At 36.0% G+C, this 18675-nt stretch overlaps 1 protein-coding gene across 50 annotated transcripts in view; it reads right to left on the reverse strand.

Moving 5' to 3' along the window:
- Positions 1–18675, reverse strand: part of RIMS1 (regulating synaptic membrane exocytosis 1) — a 319154-nt gene that overhangs the window by 175548 nt on the left and 124931 nt on the right. The gene's annotated exons all lie outside the window — the stretch shown is intronic.

The raw sequence follows: 18675 nt of genomic DNA on the forward strand, positions 1-18675 counted from the left end.
TTACACTTCACTTGTTTAGAAACCCTCAGTTAGGCTGACTCCCACACATCCTGCTCTGTCTCTGTGTGGTAAATTAGGGAACAAGTGTGCTAATAGAACAGGCCACAGGCTACTCTTTACTGAACCTTCATGCTATCTTAATTATTCTGAAGGGTGTACACACAACATTTTTTCAGGTTCTTGGTTTTGTTAATGTTCCTCCTATGCAATTTCAGGAGACACTAGTTATCTCAGACAGATCTAATTAGGCAGACCCTCTTCTCTGCCTGAGGCACCATTAGCTTCAGCAGAGCTCTGCCACCACCCTACAAGTCTTGAAAGTCAGAGGGAAGAAATGTTAACAATTTGCTCTTACAAAACTATTCATTCACAAAATTAGGTTAGATTATGTATCACTTAATGTTTCTGAGACAACACAAAACCATGCAGCAAACCATGAAATTAGTATACAGCATTGCATTTATCTCTTTTGCTATATCAAAATGACTTCTGTAGTAAAATCCTAGCTAAAGTGCCATGAACTGCTTCACTCCATTAAAATATAAATAAATGAAGCTGGAATTCTACTTGAATACTTAATAAGTAAAAAATTCTGCCTTTCTAATGAAAGTGTGCTTGTGAATCCAAGCTTTCATTAAATATATTTTTCAAACTTGTACAGACAGCTGAGTTCATCCAATAGCTCCTGCTCAGCAAAAGGGAAGGTCTTCTTACCAGCTCCCTCCTCTCTTGCCCTTCTTTCTTCCTATCAGGTTTTGTCCTTTCTCTTTCTCCCAGGTTCCCCATGCCACTCACTCCCTTGTATCCTATTCCTTGACTGTCAGGTTCTCCCAGGAGCCACTTGTATTTAAAAACATCTTAGAAATTAATCTGCATTTTTTAAACTGGTTTCATTTTTTGTCACATCAATTTTTCTCATGGAGGGTATGATGAGTAGTGAAATCATGCAGCCAGAAACAGAGGCAAATGGGGATAGGGGGATGTTTTGCCTACAGCACTGTCTCACTGTCTCCTGCTAAATTACATCTTGTAATGACACCAATACGAGCACACTAGACTTTCACAGAAACACTTTTGAGCACTGAAACCAAATGACACAAAATAAACTGCATCTATGCTAGGATCTCTACTCTACTTCAAGGCAAGGTGGCTGCGTACAAATTGCTTCTGGTTGCACCACAGAACAACCCAACTCCCAAACTAGAGGAAAAAAAGATAAGAAAGTGCCAAGGGCAAAAGACAAAGACTGTGTTGAGAAGCTTTGTGTCACTTTGCATAAATACTCTAGAATCTGGGAATAGTCCCAAATTAAGTTTAATTTGTTAGTAAAGGAGTAAGCTAGGAGTCTATGTTCTCATCTAGATTTTCCTCTAGACTGAAGGCTTCAAAAGGACCATGCAATTCTCAGCCATCCACCCCTCCAAGCAGGGAGAGGACCACTTTTCCCACGATGATATTCATCAGACATACAGGGCTCAGCCACTTTAGGACTGTGACATTAAAGTCATTTTAGCTCTCTGTTCTTCCATTATTGTGCACAGCAGATTTTCTTCAAAACTGAGGTTATAAGCTTGATATTTTTATTCTAGTTTGCCAAGAAAAGAAGGATTTTGCCGAAAGCTGATTGGGTTCTTCCCCTTTTTCTCTCCAAACCCCACAATAATGTTTTAATCCACTAGAAAAATGCAATAAAATTTTGCACAGGCATGAAAGCTTTCAAGTGATTATATTCTTAAAAGTTACATGAAACAAGCAGTTGTATAAAAGCCCTATAAATATTTAATTAGTGCAATTTTTTTTGGCATCACAGAATTGACATAGCAATTCAACCACAAGACACACTCATAGGAGATGAGGCTGCACTGCTCACAGAACTACAAGTCACCTTAAAGCCTGTGGTGCCATTTACGAGTTTGACTGAGAGCTTCCAGGAGGGATGTTTAAGTCTGCCTTTACCAGAATTTTCCTCTTGCACTAGAGACTGCATTTCCCAGTCTTTTTCTGCTTGCCTTCCACACCTACCTGAGATGTTATCTTTTCAAATGAGATTCTATGTGTACAAATAAGGACGTGAGTAAGGTGTTTACATTTTCTCTGTCTACAAAGAAATTACCATAGTCATGGCAGGTATTTCAGTTTCCAGACAAAGAAAATCCACTCGCTTTCAAGTAGAAATAGCAAAATAAAATTAAATCCTATGTCTAACGATAGGCTAGTGTCATTTGCAATAATTCAGCATATCCCATCTTGCTGCCACATGCCACTTTTGGAAGGTATAAGCCTATTGTAAGAGTTAGGTTACATCTGCCAGCCATATGTATGTGTCTTATGTACCATAGGGCATCAAAAATCACATCACATGTCTACTTTTAGGTAACTGAGCAGACAGGTCACACATTGATCCTAGTCTTACTCCCAGCCCCAGTTTCTAAACTACAAACTGCCAATGGAAGGAGGTGGAAAAGATAAGGTGGAGCAATGTTTGAAGGAGTTAACATCAAAAGGATTTTTTATGCTAGTTTTGTTTACATTGCTGTTAGCAACAGTGTTACTAGTCATATTAAGATAAAAATAAAACAAAAAACAACTGACTTTCTTCGCATGGCCTTCTGCCAAAATCTCTCAGCTACAGTTGCCAAACTTTCAGAAAGCTGCCAACAACTTCCACAAAAATTAAACACTATCTAGAATAATCCTGCAGCAAACTGAGCGGTGGAAGTGAAATGCTCAGGCAACTATAAAGTAATAATACAAAATATCCTCCCTAAAACAGCACACAGACACAATCAGAACATACTTCTTCAAGAATACCTTTGGAGTTCAAGGAAGAAAGCAAAATAACTAGTGGTGAAGGAAGGAGTTTTGTTTAAAAATTCACACCAGCATATTTAAATACAGTAATTTGAAATATTCTTCCCTGCAAGTTCTTTTCTGAATGTGCGACACAAATAACTTAACTAATGCGCATCACTAAAATATAATACAAGAATTTCACTGTCTTAGCTGTGATCTTCTAAAGCAGGACTATAGCTTTGGTCTCCCTCTCTTCTCATAGATCAGTTCATTTGTCAACTTTATTTCTCTTGTTTGAATTTCCTTCAGTTTCTTCTGATTTATTAACCATGAATTGCTAGCCTCATTTTCCCACTTCCTGTAACATCAGTCTCTGTTTCTCACAGACCATTAAGCTACCTTAGAAATCATTATCTCATAGATAATTTTTGTCTATTCTTTTAGCCTTTAAAAAAAACTAAAAAGTTTTCTATAACTATTTTAACATTTGGCTGTCTTGATGAGCCACAGAAGCATCAACTGTACTCCTGTTAATGACTTCATGGTTTCCACAGTTACAGATATACATGGAACACAGATTTATTTTTTTTTAAATTGCAGAAATCTTACAAAATAAGGTAAATGGCAAAGAACAGTTGTATAGTCAGGACTGACAAAATTTTAGTTGTCATTAGAAAAACAGAGAACTCACCAGAAGCTTCCCACTCCATTTATTCACTTACATATTTACAAACTGCACTAAAAATATACAAATGATCCAAACAAGAGCTTCTTTAATAGTGGATGAGTATGTACATAATTTCTGTGGGAACTTGCACTATAGCACCATTATTTATTTTTTCATACTCTTCTTTTATATATTTTTAATATAAATTACGTCAAAACAGATGCAGTGGAGAGGCAAGAGAGATTTCTTGGGGAGTATAGACTGGAAAATAATTTAAAACAAAAGAAAAGTCAAAACCATAACAGTTAAAACTCCTTTGTTGTAAAATAAAATAAAATAAAAAATATCATGGAAAGAAAATTAAGTGAGCCAACTGCTGAAGGTCACAGGGGAGTTGACAGGCATGAACTAATTCCGATTCTGTATTCTCAAACAAACACACAGACAAAATATTAAAAATATTGTTATGAACTCTCCATATTTGGAGACATTTAAAACACAAGAGTATACAGCCCTGGCAATCTGATCTATCTGGGCTTGTTTTAAGCAAGGAGTTGGACTAGATGATCTCCAGAGGCCCTTTCAAACATCAGCCTCTCTCTGATTCTCTACGGAATAAAGCACTATGTTAAGTAATTTATTGCTAGAAGGTCTGTCTGGTTTTGTCTCACTATCTATACAGGTGTCTGCCCTAAAGCAAACAGTACTTAAAAGCTGAAAAGTTCTGAGGGGAGAGGCACTGTACTCACACAAGGGACTATGGAAAATATGGAATATGGAATATGGAAAGCCCACAGCATACTGACCCATTTTCTTCCCAGAGTATAGACCATAATGCATGAACGTAGCTATGGACACAGCTACTTCCTCAGCTATCCAAGAGCTTAAGATTACTTCCACCAAAAGCTGTTGGAGTGACTGAGTGCTTGAAAGCTTTCAATATGAGTTAGTGAGAACCAAGTTGTCTTATATTTATAGTATACATATATATATAGTATATATAGCTGGTGTCCCCTCTAGTTTTCAGATACTGTCTGCCTAAAACATATATTTGAGGTTCCCAGCCTGTAAAATGCATGTCACTGTTGAGTTAACCAGAGGAACATACTGGCCTTCACGGACACCAGGAGTATGGGGTCACTGGGAGATCCGTTCTGGGCACCTGTGTCTGCAGAGGTGATTCAAGGAAAGAAAAGAAAAATGGACACAGGAAACAAGCAAAGCTTACAGAGATTGCCTGGATCCATAGGAAGGGACAGTGGAGCTGAGACTAACAGAGCACTGTGCAGACAACGAGGCAAAAATCCAAGGGCTGCTAGGAGGAGGAGGAGGATTATCCCTGGCTGCATAAATTGGGACAGAAGGCAGAGAATAGCTGGCAGTTCAGGATTATTCCTAGTGGGAATGAGCTGAATATACAGCAGAGTGACAAAGGATTTTTATGGATGAATCTTTAGGACAAAGATTTTTATGGATGACGTAACAAGGGAATGTATGGGAGCATCTGCAAGCAAGTTCAGATCTTTCAGTTCAAACAAATGCCTGTTTGGAGCAGAAAAAGCATTATTTTGGACATATTTCAGAATGATCTCATTGCAGTGATCTCTGCTGTGAAGCTTCGCAAAGGTCTTTTCAGACCACTTGGATTGATCATCTTTCCACTTGCTGATAATCATGCTTTATGACAGCTCTGCTTACACAGAATTTCCCTCTGTTCCCCACCAAGTCCTGTGCTGGGAAGCTCAGGTTTCTGAGTTTTGCTTAGAGCTCCCACGCCCCCAACTCCCTGCAAAGCCTAGAATAAGGCTGCCAGGGCCTTGTAACCAGACTCTGAAATTAGTCATCTAATTTGTGAGTGATTCAGAGAGGGAGAGTGTGGCACCAAAGGTTTGCTTCCCCCTGTGCCTGTGCAGCTCCACACACAGCCCTGGCTCACCAAGGCTGTCTGGGACAGTCAGTGCCAGTGCCCTCCTGAGACTGAGAATCTTGATGTGAAATCGTCTCTGATTTGTTATAGATACTTTTTTGTATCACACAGAGATACAATTCTAAACACAATCCGGATGAACCCAGAAATGTAAGTTTAAATAAACAAAATCATTACAAACCTCTGCCACTTTCATCCTGAATGTTTTAACTTTCCTTAAGCAAACAAAAGCAACCACTCTCAGTTAAAGAGTCAAATTCACAAATGATTGCACATTATTTTCTTATTATTTAGTTTTCAGAATTAAAAAAAAAAAAAAATGCACACCATGGTGTAAATGCAGCTGGACCAGAACTTTTCATGCTTGAGGGATGTTAAGCATCATATGGTACCTACATAAATGAGTATTTTGTAACACTTTGTACGGCCCAGTAAGGGTTTTGACAAAGCACCAAGCAGGATTATGCCCTATACATGTTATTTACATTCACCACCTATCCCAGACTGACCCTTAAATTTGTAGCTTTCTTTACACAATTAGAAATACTTAAGCTTGATTTTTATGAATGTAAATGCATGCACGGTATGCTTGCATTTACAGAAGACAGATTCTTCCCACCTTTCTATCATCACAGCAAGTTCTTAAAAGTTTAAAACAGCTGCTTTGAAAAGAAACATACACTTTCTTTGTGCAACATTCTACCTTACACAGATCAGCAATCTGACTTCCTCTTCTGAAAAAGCTACCAGACTATCCTGAGGAGCCACAATATACCATAAGAGTTGGCTCAATATCTGATTTGCAGGATGTCACAGGGTTTTTGGCTTTTTTTTTTTTTCATTTCATCTTTGTTGAGCCTACCTTCTGAGGTGTCCATGGTCCTTTCTTTTAATTCTCCCACCTCTCGCTCCAGGTGCAGAGTCTGAGGCTAAGTTGATTAAGTCTGTGCTATCTGTGCTATCAAGCTCGAGCACAAAGGAATCTCAGTAAATCTGGGATGGAAGATTTGAGGAAGGGGAAGAGAGAATATCAGTGTTCTACAACAACTTGGAGTGGATAGTTAAGATATATTTAAAAAAAAAAAAACTGGGGAAAACAAGGTATTTTTGGTAAGAAAAAATGTGGATTTTTTAGGAAAGTAAAGACTACACAGGGACTGAGAAAGGGTAAACAACCGTGAGTTTGAATATGGAAGATTTAAAAGGTAAGGAAAATGAAAATGGGGCAGGAAAATGCAGTAGGAATTTTGAGCCAGTGTAAGAATATTACAAATTTTTTAACTAATCTAGACAGCACACACTTGACAGCCAATTCACAGACCATATCCAATATTAATATCAGATGTTTACTATTCTGAATTTGCAATACTATTGGCAGACCACACAGGGAAAGAGGGAAGTTTCAATTAGGTAAGATGATGGAAAGCAGTGCAGAACAATACAGTTCAGAAATTCAAACAGTAATGATATTTCACTATCTGATGAAGCTACTGTTACAAAAACAGATTCAGAAACTGAGATCAGAACTTTGCTAGATGAGGAGACAATCATTCTGATCTTCTGCACTTACCTGTATATTCACAGATATCTAATGAGGCTTTGTATTTCCTAAACAAATAAAAGGCTTATAGTGATGACTTAAGGCTATGTGGGGAAGAGGCAACAGTTAAAGGATATTCTGCCTCTTTCTTATCAGAAACAGAGGGTTGCATACTCCACAGTGGTACAAATATAGGGACCATGAGCCTGTATATATATACACTTGTGCTCACATGCTTGTTCAACAGAAGCAAGCAATGTTTTTCATCAGGCAACTGACTTTTATGTTGCAGGTTTATGTGTGTGTTGGGACCTAAAAGAAATTTAATGGCCAGCAAGACTGTGACCATCTTGTGAACTGAAAGGATCATTTTAACTTGTCTGATAAACGTTCTGTGCACAGTACTGTTCCTCTTAGTCTCTATTTGATCCCTGCATGTTCTCGTGAATCCATCTTTGAGCTTTTTTTAATTCAGGTTATGTAATACAGCTGGCAGAATGAACCTAGCCAAACAAATCAACCTCAGTTATCTAAATCCAAAACAAACATAATAGACAAATCAGACAATTCCACCTTTATCCAGAGCCACAGGGTTTTATGAGAGGCTTCCTAGAAGATTTTATGTCAGTAATATCTGCTATTTCTAGAATCTGAGTTTAATCTCTCCTCTGCATTTCTCTCTAGATTATAGTTAATTTTAACTCTGCACTGAAATCATGTCAGTAGACTATGTATTAATAAGGTTAGTACTGTTTTATTCTGGTTGTCTCTAAGTTTTAGGCGATTATACTAAAACCAGCAGTTTATCTCAGCTTAAATACGACTAGCTTATAAGAGGTCAGATTCTTCTGACTCTGTTGTCTTTAATAGCTTTCTCTTAACCACTTCAGTTCTTTAGACAGAAGAATACAGGGAAATTGGGAAGACCTGTGAGATAAGGTGGCCAAAAAGAACAAATGTCCAACAGGACATGGGCAAACAGGTAGAAAAGTCAAAGTAGGATGAAGAGAAAAGGTAGAGAGGCAACAACAAGTTGAGGATAAAATTTTAGAAAGGGAGAGTAGGGAGAAAGTAGGACTAATATTAGAAATTATGAGGAAACTAGTGTGCTGGAAAAGCAACAAAACTGGATTGTCTTCTTGTCACATACCAAAGTTTTGAATACAGACGACACAGAAAAATAGAACTTACTTCAGAAAAAGCTCTACTTCCTTTCCTTCTTTTTTTTTTCCAGTTTGTTTTTTTTCCCTCAGAAAAGAAAGCAGGTCTTTGGGGACTTGGAGGTTTCTTTCTCTTTCAAGAAAAATGCTTTTAGGCGAGCTTTATATCTCTTCAGGCATAATCAGCAGAAGACATTACCAAGCTTAAACACACACACCTGCACTACGACAAACCACCTAACAAATGAGCTCACCGGGACTCTTAGTACACATCAAAAAACAGTGGCAAATTGAATGTGAGACACTAAAGCTCTAAATGCAAACAGACCACATCCAGCAGCTTTTGCAATAACCACGTGGCATTGGAGTCTTATTTGCAAATCCTTCACTTTTTTTTTTCTTGCCTATTTTAAAGAAACAAACTATTCTGAAGTTTAACTTTGAACCACTAGCAGAGACCTTTATTTTTTTTGCCCTGTGATCAAAGTAGATTTTGGTAGCTGTATAAGAATTTGCTGCTTGCAGAGTATAACAGAACTGAAAAATTTAAGATCTGCTCTGATTGTCATGGTCTGCAAAAGTCAGACTATAGTACCACCTTTTCTGTATTATTTTAATGGCTTTCTTTCAAATTAAATCAAAGCAGAAATGACCCTTCAGTTTCCAAAACTACACATCCTCATATCTAAAACTACTCCTCCTTCTCTCTACTATATAGTGAGATTGAAGCATTTTTTTGAAAGAGTTGTTGAGACTATGCCATGTCACTTGGAGGACAAGCCAAAGGAACTTTCCTTTTTGTAACATTTATGGTATTTGCTATACTTAGCCATCCAAAAATGTTTATGATACAGAATCTAAGTTCTTTGCACTCATTTTAATAGAATAATATGTGAATTTAAACTGGAAAAGGAAATTACTGGGCATCTAAAGTCAGCCATCCAGAAAGCTATCAGATAAAGAAGGAAAAAAGATTTAGAAAGTACATACCTTTCAGCTATTCAGTACTATAAACTGCTAAGAAATAGTGTTAAAATATATGCTGGACAGGTTATATACTTAAAAGGACAGAAAAATTAAACCAAGTATAGAAGCAAGGAGGGAAAGGTGATTTTCTTAGCCCATAAAACATTGTGGTAGCTACATTTATAATATAGATACGGCAAAAAATAGAGTTCTTAGTTGACAATGAACAGCTCTAAAATAAAACACTAAAATGCAGATTGCTACCAAACAAACCAAAGTCCTTAACCAAGTGAAAGGGCACATAGCACCCTATGTGAGAAGTTTTCAGAAAACAACCGACATACAAGAAATATAAGGTGTTGTACATCTGGAAGCTCTTCTTGCCATAGTTTAGCAGAGTGGCTAAACTATAATTTAAAAGAGTGGCTTTTAAAAACAAATGTTAGAATTGTTAAAACCCAAATCTGATCCTTCTGAGACTAAAACAGGAAGACTCTCTTTTCAATGGATAACTTGGAAATTTAAGCAGGTTGTCTGGAGAAAACTCTACCTAACAGTATGCAACAGATGTTGAGATCCCAAAAACCTCTTCCAACAGTTACTTTTGAGAGTATAATATCTGTCTCATTACAAAAGGAGCATGGTTTCTGAGAAGCATATAATATGTTAGCATAAGACTGCCTGGTAAGTCTCTCTGGAACTTCTGTAGCTTGAAGCATTAGGCTTGCTCCTTGACCTGTGAGAAAGAACCTACATGGCTAACTGCACCTGTCTTTTGTATCCCAAATCTGTCAGCTAGCTTCTTTTCACAAAAAGAAGCAGTTTCTCCCAAGTCAACCAGATCAACTTTTGTTTTCTCCAGTCATCATCTTACCCTCAAGAAGGCTAAAACATTCTACCCTAGATTAAGGTTTTTAATTCCCTTAGCTGATTATTGATCTTTATGAAGCTGAATACTCAGCTGAACTTTATCTTTCTTATTATCTGAAGATTGTGTATGGCAAATTTTCAACAAGAGTCTATGACTGTCTCATTGCAAGGCCATAGAGGTAAAAAAAGATTTTCAGTCTTCATAGGTCTATGAATAATACTCAAGAAATGGAAAAGAATTTACCAACACTAATAAGAATATCCTAAATAAAATACTGAAAATTTAGCTAGGGGTTAGTACAATTTTCAGTAACACACAACATTTTCTTGTCCATGACTGCCTTTCATATGGGGGGAAGAAGCCAAACTGAACTCTCTGCAGCAGAATATATTCACAACTTTCCACAATATCACTGACTGCATAAGCCCAGATACCCTGTTTTAAGGAGTTCAATTCATGTAGGAGACAAAAGACTAAAAAAATTACCTGCTGGTGCATGAATTGTCAGGTTGCGTGTAGGGAAGAGAAGGCGTAGGTTTGCACAGAATATTCAGACAGACTGTGTAGAGTTTCATTTGAAATAAGACTAAATATAGGTTCCTAAATGTGTCTAAAGGCGAACACTGCTGCCTGATTTCCTACTGTAACTAACGAAAATCTGTTGTAGGATTTAATTGCCTCAACACTTGCATTCAGTTCTACCTGCAATGCCTTAACATTTCCAAAACGTGAGTGTGCAGCTGTAAGGTAGGACATGGATATTATCTGAGAGCCACCCTCACTGGGGTAGCGCCAGAAGCTACAGTGAAACTCTGCAGCACCTAATACATGACACTAGATGACTTAAGGCTCTATTTCACTAAACAGGAACAATGGTTGAGAAATATTCAGAGCAAATTCAGTCTAATTCAGGGCAAGCTGAAGCACTGATCTCTTCCAGTAAGTATAATGAAAGCATAAATCCAGCTCACATGTAATGTAGGGGTTCTCATCCGGAACTGATTCCTACTTAGTCCGACAGGTAAATGTATTGTCTTAATTTCTACAGAAATACTCTACAGAAGTGACCAAGAGGGCAGCTCCTCTAAAATGAACAATAGGCTCTACTAAAGACTCACTCGTTGATTAGGAAAACACAAGTTGTATAAAGGAAAGGAGGTATAAACTGCAACACAGGATATTAACAGATATGCAAGAGTGAAGTTATATCATTGATGAAAGCTTACGGGTAAAAATCTTCCTCCATTTAATCCTCTTGTTGCTTTTTCTGCTGCACTGCACTTATATGGGCAAGAACTTGTCTCTGTGGTCTCTTTACCCACCCACAAAGGCAGTGACATCAGTTCCTGAAATAGGCTAGAAAAGCAGGTTTCTTTACAGCTAAAAGGACTGATCCAAATAATCCTGAAGGGTAAAGCTGTCAGGCTGACAAAGGTCTTGAGGGCAGTTTGCTGGATGAACCTTTAACTGCTGTTTGTAGAAGCCATATGGCCAGAGAAGGAAAAATGAGAGAGTAAAATTAACTTTGCTGATGCATGCATAGGTATGAGCTTTAATCACTTACCACATTGCAGAGATACAAGTTATGCTAATATCCCAGCCACATACACACATTTCCTCCAGTCATGACAACACAAACATCATATGCATGCTCATCTATTTATAGAGTCCCAGCAACATCTGCTCAGCTCTACGATTAATCTGTACTTCTCAGTAATACCTTTAGAATGTAATATCCCAAATAATTTTCCCAAAACTCACCACTACAAAGGGTTTTGCTATAGGAGTCTGCTTTTTATGGACAAGTTAAATACAAATATAATAGATTATTGAGAAAATAATATTTCCTTCCAAATCTTCTGTAAACCTGTTACATGTAAGTTAATTTACAGGTGGAATTTTTGCTGGAACACTGAAACTGCACAGTGCATGATTAAACTTCAGCCTAAATAGGGTACAGCTTTTTGGAAATCTCAATCTGGACTAAAAAAATATTATTAGGTGTTATGTGCTCTATAAGGAAATGGAGATTACATTTTGTGCAGATCTTCACTTAAGCTCTTACCAGTCACTAAACAACTGACAATAGATACTTTACACCATTTTGTAGTCACAGTTTTGAGGAGAGATTTGATTTACCTCTACAGAAAGGCTGACCTGCAAATGGGTTCTTACACTAATGGAGTCAAAAAACCCTCACAAAGTATTACAGAAACTTTGTCTATAGATTTGCTTGCTTGACAAATACTGTTCTACACTCAAACTCACAGAGTATGCTTAATAAACTCATGTACCTCAGGTATTTGTATGACAAAGTATCCTAAGTCCTCACTGATTGCAGCACTGGAGAGCTACAGACAGAAGCATCCATCTGTTACGTAAAATTACAAAATGCCCCAGAATACAAAAGGTATGAAAACATGGATGCAAGTATCTTTTATCTAGGACATTGCATGGCTAAAAATACACTAAATTTTAATCCTGGATGAGGATTAAGGTTATTTATTATAAAAAGAGAAATAGCAAGAGAGCACAGATTACATCTAGTCCTCATAATTACTTTGTTCTCTTGAAATTTTTTCAACTACTTGTCAGTTTCTCATAATGTCTAATAGGTCATAAACCTTATTAAATCTCTCTTTGCAGTAAGATCTCTTTTAAGCTAAAATCTCTCTGTTTTTGGGGTGCCAAAATAGACCCAGAATCCAGTTTACCAAATTTAGTTCTATTGAGCATTTTTGTGTTATTTTGTCACTACTAAAACCAAACAATTGTGCCCCAGAAGAGTATATATATTATGAAAATTTTAAATATTAGAAGTCATATTTAGTCCAAAACCCTACAAATCACATTAAAAATCTCATCATGTAGAAGAATCTTACATGAATAAGGGCTACAATGACTCAAGCTGAAAGATACAAATTCCAAGAAATAAATAGATCAAGAAAAGAATTTGCCTTGTTAACAAGTGGTAACAATAAAATCAAAGCAATTCCTATAATGAATTAAAGGACTTGAAAAAGTACGATGTGGTGGAAAGTAAAGACAATTAAATGTGTATAACACACCAAAAGGATATAAGAACAGTTCCAAATAAGTACAGTGATCTCTCAGATGAAACTGCAGCGTATTTTATACACATTTTGCATGGATTTAAGGCTGAGTTTGCTTTTTAATGATAGTAACATTACTGGAAACATGTTGAAGTAATGAAGAACTGGGGCAGCCATAAACAGATTCCTGGGGTAACTATGCTTTGAAAATGATCATCTATACAAACCAATCTACACCAGTAGCCAAACACCTCTTCTCACAGAAAAATCTGGAAAAATATATAAACCTGAAATATTTACTCTATAATCCTTAAATATTTATAAGTATAAACTGTAGTATTTATGAGAATGTTAATAATGATTCAGCAATAAGAATTTGTTTATAATAATAAAAGGTTCCTGCTACAAGAGAAAATCCTCATTAAAGAAGAAATGTTCCCCTTAAAATTAGGATTTTAATTGTATGCATCACTATTATTGCAGCTATCTACAGAACTTTTTGATGGCACAATTGCAAGCAAAAGGGCATCAAATACTATTAATGTCTTTCCAATCTATCAGAATGAGTAAGTGATAAGATGCAGAAAGAAAATTTGATTTCATGCATACAAACATATCATTTTAGCAAATTTCTTAATTGATTGATTTTTTTCTCCTCATTTTGTAAAATTATATCCATATTTTGACTAGTCAGGAATGATCAGAATTGCACCTGATGTAAACTGTTTGGTTTTAGTTTTTGCCTTATACCAGATATGCATATGTTATCATATTAAATCCATAAGGTCATACTTGTTCATATTCAAAACTGTGTGCACTGAATAGACAAGGATTAAAATCTACTATAAAATCACAGTTTATAGGATCATCTTGATTATATTAGGTATATGAACACATCAAACAGAAACCAGGCCCTTCTCATGACTTCTTAATATTGTGTTGCACCGCTAGTATTTTCTTTCATTATTATCCTCTTTCCTCTTAAGGTGCACTACACATGAAAAGTTCTCTGATTTTAATTGTTATAACTTGTTTCATTTGTTCATCTTTTCAATATGTATCGGCAGTCGAAAATAATTAACTGAAACTATCTTCCTTTACACAAGACCCTGATCCCACTTCTTAACTTACAGGTATTTCTACATTTTTGCATTTTCTGAAACCAGAATTATTTCTCAATTCCCTAATATCATCTTTTCCTTGAAGTTTCAAATTTTAATGAATCAACAGATGTAAGACCCCAGTCAACAATGCTTACTACTCACTAAGGTAAAAGAAGGATAAAAGGGCTAACATTTGCTGACACATAAGCATTTGCAAGTTTAAAAAACCAAGCAGCTATTAATATTATTTTAACCACAGGATGAGGAACCAAAAATTCTTAAGGGACAGTATGCAAAAACAGAAGTGTATGCTATTGCATGACACTTCTTAAAATTAATATTTAAGAATACTCTTTATTACTATGAAATAACACACACCTGAGGAATACCATCAGTCTGGGAAAAAGTTTCTCTTATTCAACTGAAAACACCTTGTAAAACAGACATTGAAAACTGCTCCTGCTCCTCAGGTTATACCACCAACTGAATTGGACCAGACAGAATACTGTTAAAATGACAAATATACTGCAATGAAAGCAATTAAAAGCTTAATCAGGTAGCTTTGTTTTTTTCTTTCTCTCTGAACATTAAGCTGAAAAAATCATCGTACTTGTTGGTGGCCCTTTCTAAAGGATTCTGTGAAATTCTAAATTTCATTTGTCCAAACAGAATTATTCCCTAGAAGAACTTAAGGAGATTTTGTATAAGCTTATAATGTGTGTAGTTACAATAAGCAAAAAGTAACAAAAATGACATGAATTATCCTTGACTCTTTCATTATTTGCCATGCAAGTCAAAAGACACAAAGATATGCCAAACTGTAAGGAGCAAGTTCCTTTAGGTAGCCCTACTTGAAAAAGGGAGTTTAGATCAGATGATCTCCAGAGTCTCCCTCCAGCCTCAACTATTCTGGGATTCTGTGACTGCTATGGCATAACATCCCTTTTTGTCAACATAAATGGGTGCATAAATAATAATTCCTCAGTTGATTCCTGAGTTGAATCATTTACATATTTCAAAGGTAAAAAAAGTGGTTTTTAAAAGCTTTATTCTGCCCTGTACTTCCTGTATTAGACTACGCAGTAGGATGCATATATATGGTATGCACGTATATTCACTTAGCAAAAAGCCTGTACAATATATGCTCATACATACATATACTATATTTACATACATGGCATTAGGCAAGAGAAGGTGCAATAAAGCTTCTCCTAAAAAGTCCAATAGACCTTTGTTTTTGCAATTGAAGAAATTATTACAGTCATAGGTATTGCTGACATTTTCTTAATTAAAAAAAGAAACCAATTCAAATTAATTCCCATATTCTCGAATCTGTTAAATTGAAACAAAGGTACTGAAAATACAAGACTAAAAGTAGGATAACATAGCAAGTAGTAACACTGCGGGGGATTACAAGTTTGGGGTTTTTTTTGTTTGTAATGTATTATACTTCACAAAGTTTCAGATTTTTTTATGTATGGTCTCCACAGACCACTGTTACCCAGTTTGCAAGCCAACAGTAAGAACAGACATGAAGGATTTATCACAGGTTAAGAAAGAAGGTTGCAGTAGCAGTAAATTTTCTTGGTCACCAACTGTAGAACTGCATGACAAGTCGCAGTTTGGCAGTTTGGCAAACAGGTAAACTAAACCTGGGTAAACCAAAGAGCTTAACCAAGTGGTTACTGATTTACTGATGATTTAAAGCTATAGTGGAATAAAGGTGTCTAGTAACTCTTCTACAGTTCAATCGTTAAATGAAGAAGCTCTCATCTGGTTAACTTCAGAGCATTAGCATCACATGCCTGCCTTTTTTTGTGAATAAGAAGTAACCAATCAATTTTGTTAGATGGAAAATAACAAAAAAAAATGTTAAAGGCAAACGTTTCTTCAGAAAACTTACTATAGAGCAAGCTAATTTAGGGATTTGCTTAAAAAAATCTATACACTCACACTTGTTTGAAAGTGAACTAGCTTCCCAAAAAGCAGAATAAAGCGTTCTACATCTAACATGAAATAGAATGACTCAGTTTCTTGTTGCTTTGTTTTGTTTTGTTTTGTTTTGGTTTGGTTTGGTTTGGTTTGGTTTGGTTTGGTTTGGTTTGGTTTGGTTTTTTTGCTGGAAGCAGGAGTTCTAGGTAGGGATTATTGAAAAGTAGTTCTTCTTTCCTGATGCATATAAACTCCATATCTTTTAGGAAGCAAATTATGTTGAATGTTACAGAGTGAGAGAGAGAATTTATCTACTATCAATTTGAAATTTGATATGCAACTTTACGTCTTTCTGTTGGATTATTCTTTTTCTTGTTCTACAGCTGTGTTGGTCAGAATGTACATAAATTAGCCTTTTAACAGATAATTTGACCTAACAGTTCTGCAAAAGGGATGTAAAAATGATCTTGCCAATCCAGACATTTTGTTCTGACAATATTACCAACTTCTGTTGCAGCATTAGTACACAGCTGAATTGCAGGGCATATGTACTCAAGTTGGTAAGGTTTAAATTAGCAAGCCATTATGTAAGCAAATTTTAAGCATAATTTAAAGGAACTAAATGACAAACACCCTGTAAAAACAACTGACATCCAAGTAGGGAAATGTTTCCAAGTTGTCTTTCTTTTCAAGTATAAATCACTGACATTATACTAAAATGAAAACAATTTCAGTGAATGCCAGATTAGAAATGTGACTTTCTTCAGCACTGATTATCGACATTATTTTCTGCAATCACATATTATGAAGTTCGGTGAAATCAATTCCCATATATTTATAATGTATTTTACATCCTCATTTCCTACCAGTTTTCTTCCACATATGTAAACAGAAAAATTAGTAGAAAACTGCTCTATTCTGCACAGCTAAGGTATCTGGAAAACACACAAGAAAATGGTGACAAAATCTTCTTCATCATTTGCTCCCAATTCTTTTCACTTTAAATTTGATCTAAAATTGTAACCCTAATGAAAACTAGTAGAATAGTAGACTGATTTCTATGGATAAATATATGGCTTCCTCTGGAACACAGACCTTCCACTAATTCTTTCAATGTCATACAACTTTCACTTAGCACAATACAACCACAGCACCTCACAAGATATTTAAATTTTGATTAAAAAAAAAAATTTGCTCATTCAAGACCATTTTTGTAGCCTAAAATGCATCTCCATTTCTATAAACAGAAAGAAAAATTGCTGTACAACTTCATGTATCAGGTATTTACAAAGGAAATACATCTTTTTTCATGACCTAGCCAAATACTGGGATAAAGTTTTACAGGAATGATGCAAGGGAAGAAGTTGTATTTTCAGGTGTTTTTTTGCTCTACAAGGCTGTGGTACTGCTGGAGGGAAGAACAGTGGCAGCCAGGCCAGCAGGAAGACTGAGGCAGGGCTCTGCCCGCACCTTGCCAAACCACGGAGAAGCACCCGCTGGACATTTTCCTGACTCGTCCACTGCCCTAACAACCACAGCATTCCACATCACACAGGAGAGTGAATGGAACTGAGAGAAGAAACTTAAACGCATTACCATTTTGGCAATTCAAATGCTGGTATATGGAACATAACTAAAACACATACAGAGTGAAAGTGTAGACAATTTACAAGGAACTAAAACCGCCTAGAACACTGTGCCAAATTAGAAGCAAGTGGCCACTCCTGCCAGCTTTTTCGTAAGCAACTACCTGACTTCCTTCTGAAATGCTATCTCACATAACATCCTGTACTAATAATATTCTGCTTTCTTTAAAAGTATATGCAAATGCTCAATGATTACACTGAAAACTCTAGCTTTAACATTTTATTGGGTTGTTTTTCCCTCCAATAAATAAAATGAAATAGAATACCAAGGCTTTACTCTGAGGATTGCAATTGTCTATCTCCAAGCCAGGAGTGTTTAGGGTCAAGTTACACCCATGTAGTCTCATGTATTCACTGTCCTCTACTTTGAATGTTATTCCTTAAAATTTCTGCATTTCTACATATCAATTCCATATGCTAGATATCAATTATAATTGCTTTAGCTTTTGTCCTCCTAATCTCTCTAACCTTCTCTCACATGAGCAGCTTTACATTTCTTGGATCATCCTCTGTTTGACTTTCTTTGTTCCTATCAGTTAATATTTGTCAAAAATCAGTAACACATGGTACACAGCATCCCAGGAGAGGCATCATAAATTCTCTAACTATGCAGGAGATACTTAGAAACTATGATAACATTTGACTTTTCCTGAGCTTGGCACTTTGGTAAGTCACACTTCATCATCCTTTCCAAACAATACACCCCTAACTTGTAGGAACTTGGTGTATGTGTTTTGTATTAATATAATTTATTGTGGTAATAATTCACATGGAGAAAACAAGGGTAAATATGTTGAAAAAGTTTTTCCTAATATGAAACTTGCCAAATAATTTTTTTTGGTAGTCTGTTTCTAATATGTATATTAGTCAGGAGTATTGAGCCATTGAAAATAATTAAATATAATATTTTTCTCATGTTGCTCTATATTAATTATACCAATTGTTCTGCTTATAAAACACGCTATTTGCTAGGTATGTATTAATATTTTGGAATTAATTAATATATATTCCATTATC

Source organism: Empidonax traillii, unplaced genomic scaffold, assembly GCF_003031625.1.
Source record: "Empidonax traillii isolate 1590-97213 ecotype Southwest subspecies unplaced genomic scaffold, ASM303162v1 scaffold139:size1643147, whole genome shotgun sequence".
Lineage (NCBI taxonomy): Eukaryota > Metazoa > Chordata > Aves > Passeriformes > Tyrannidae > Empidonax > Empidonax traillii.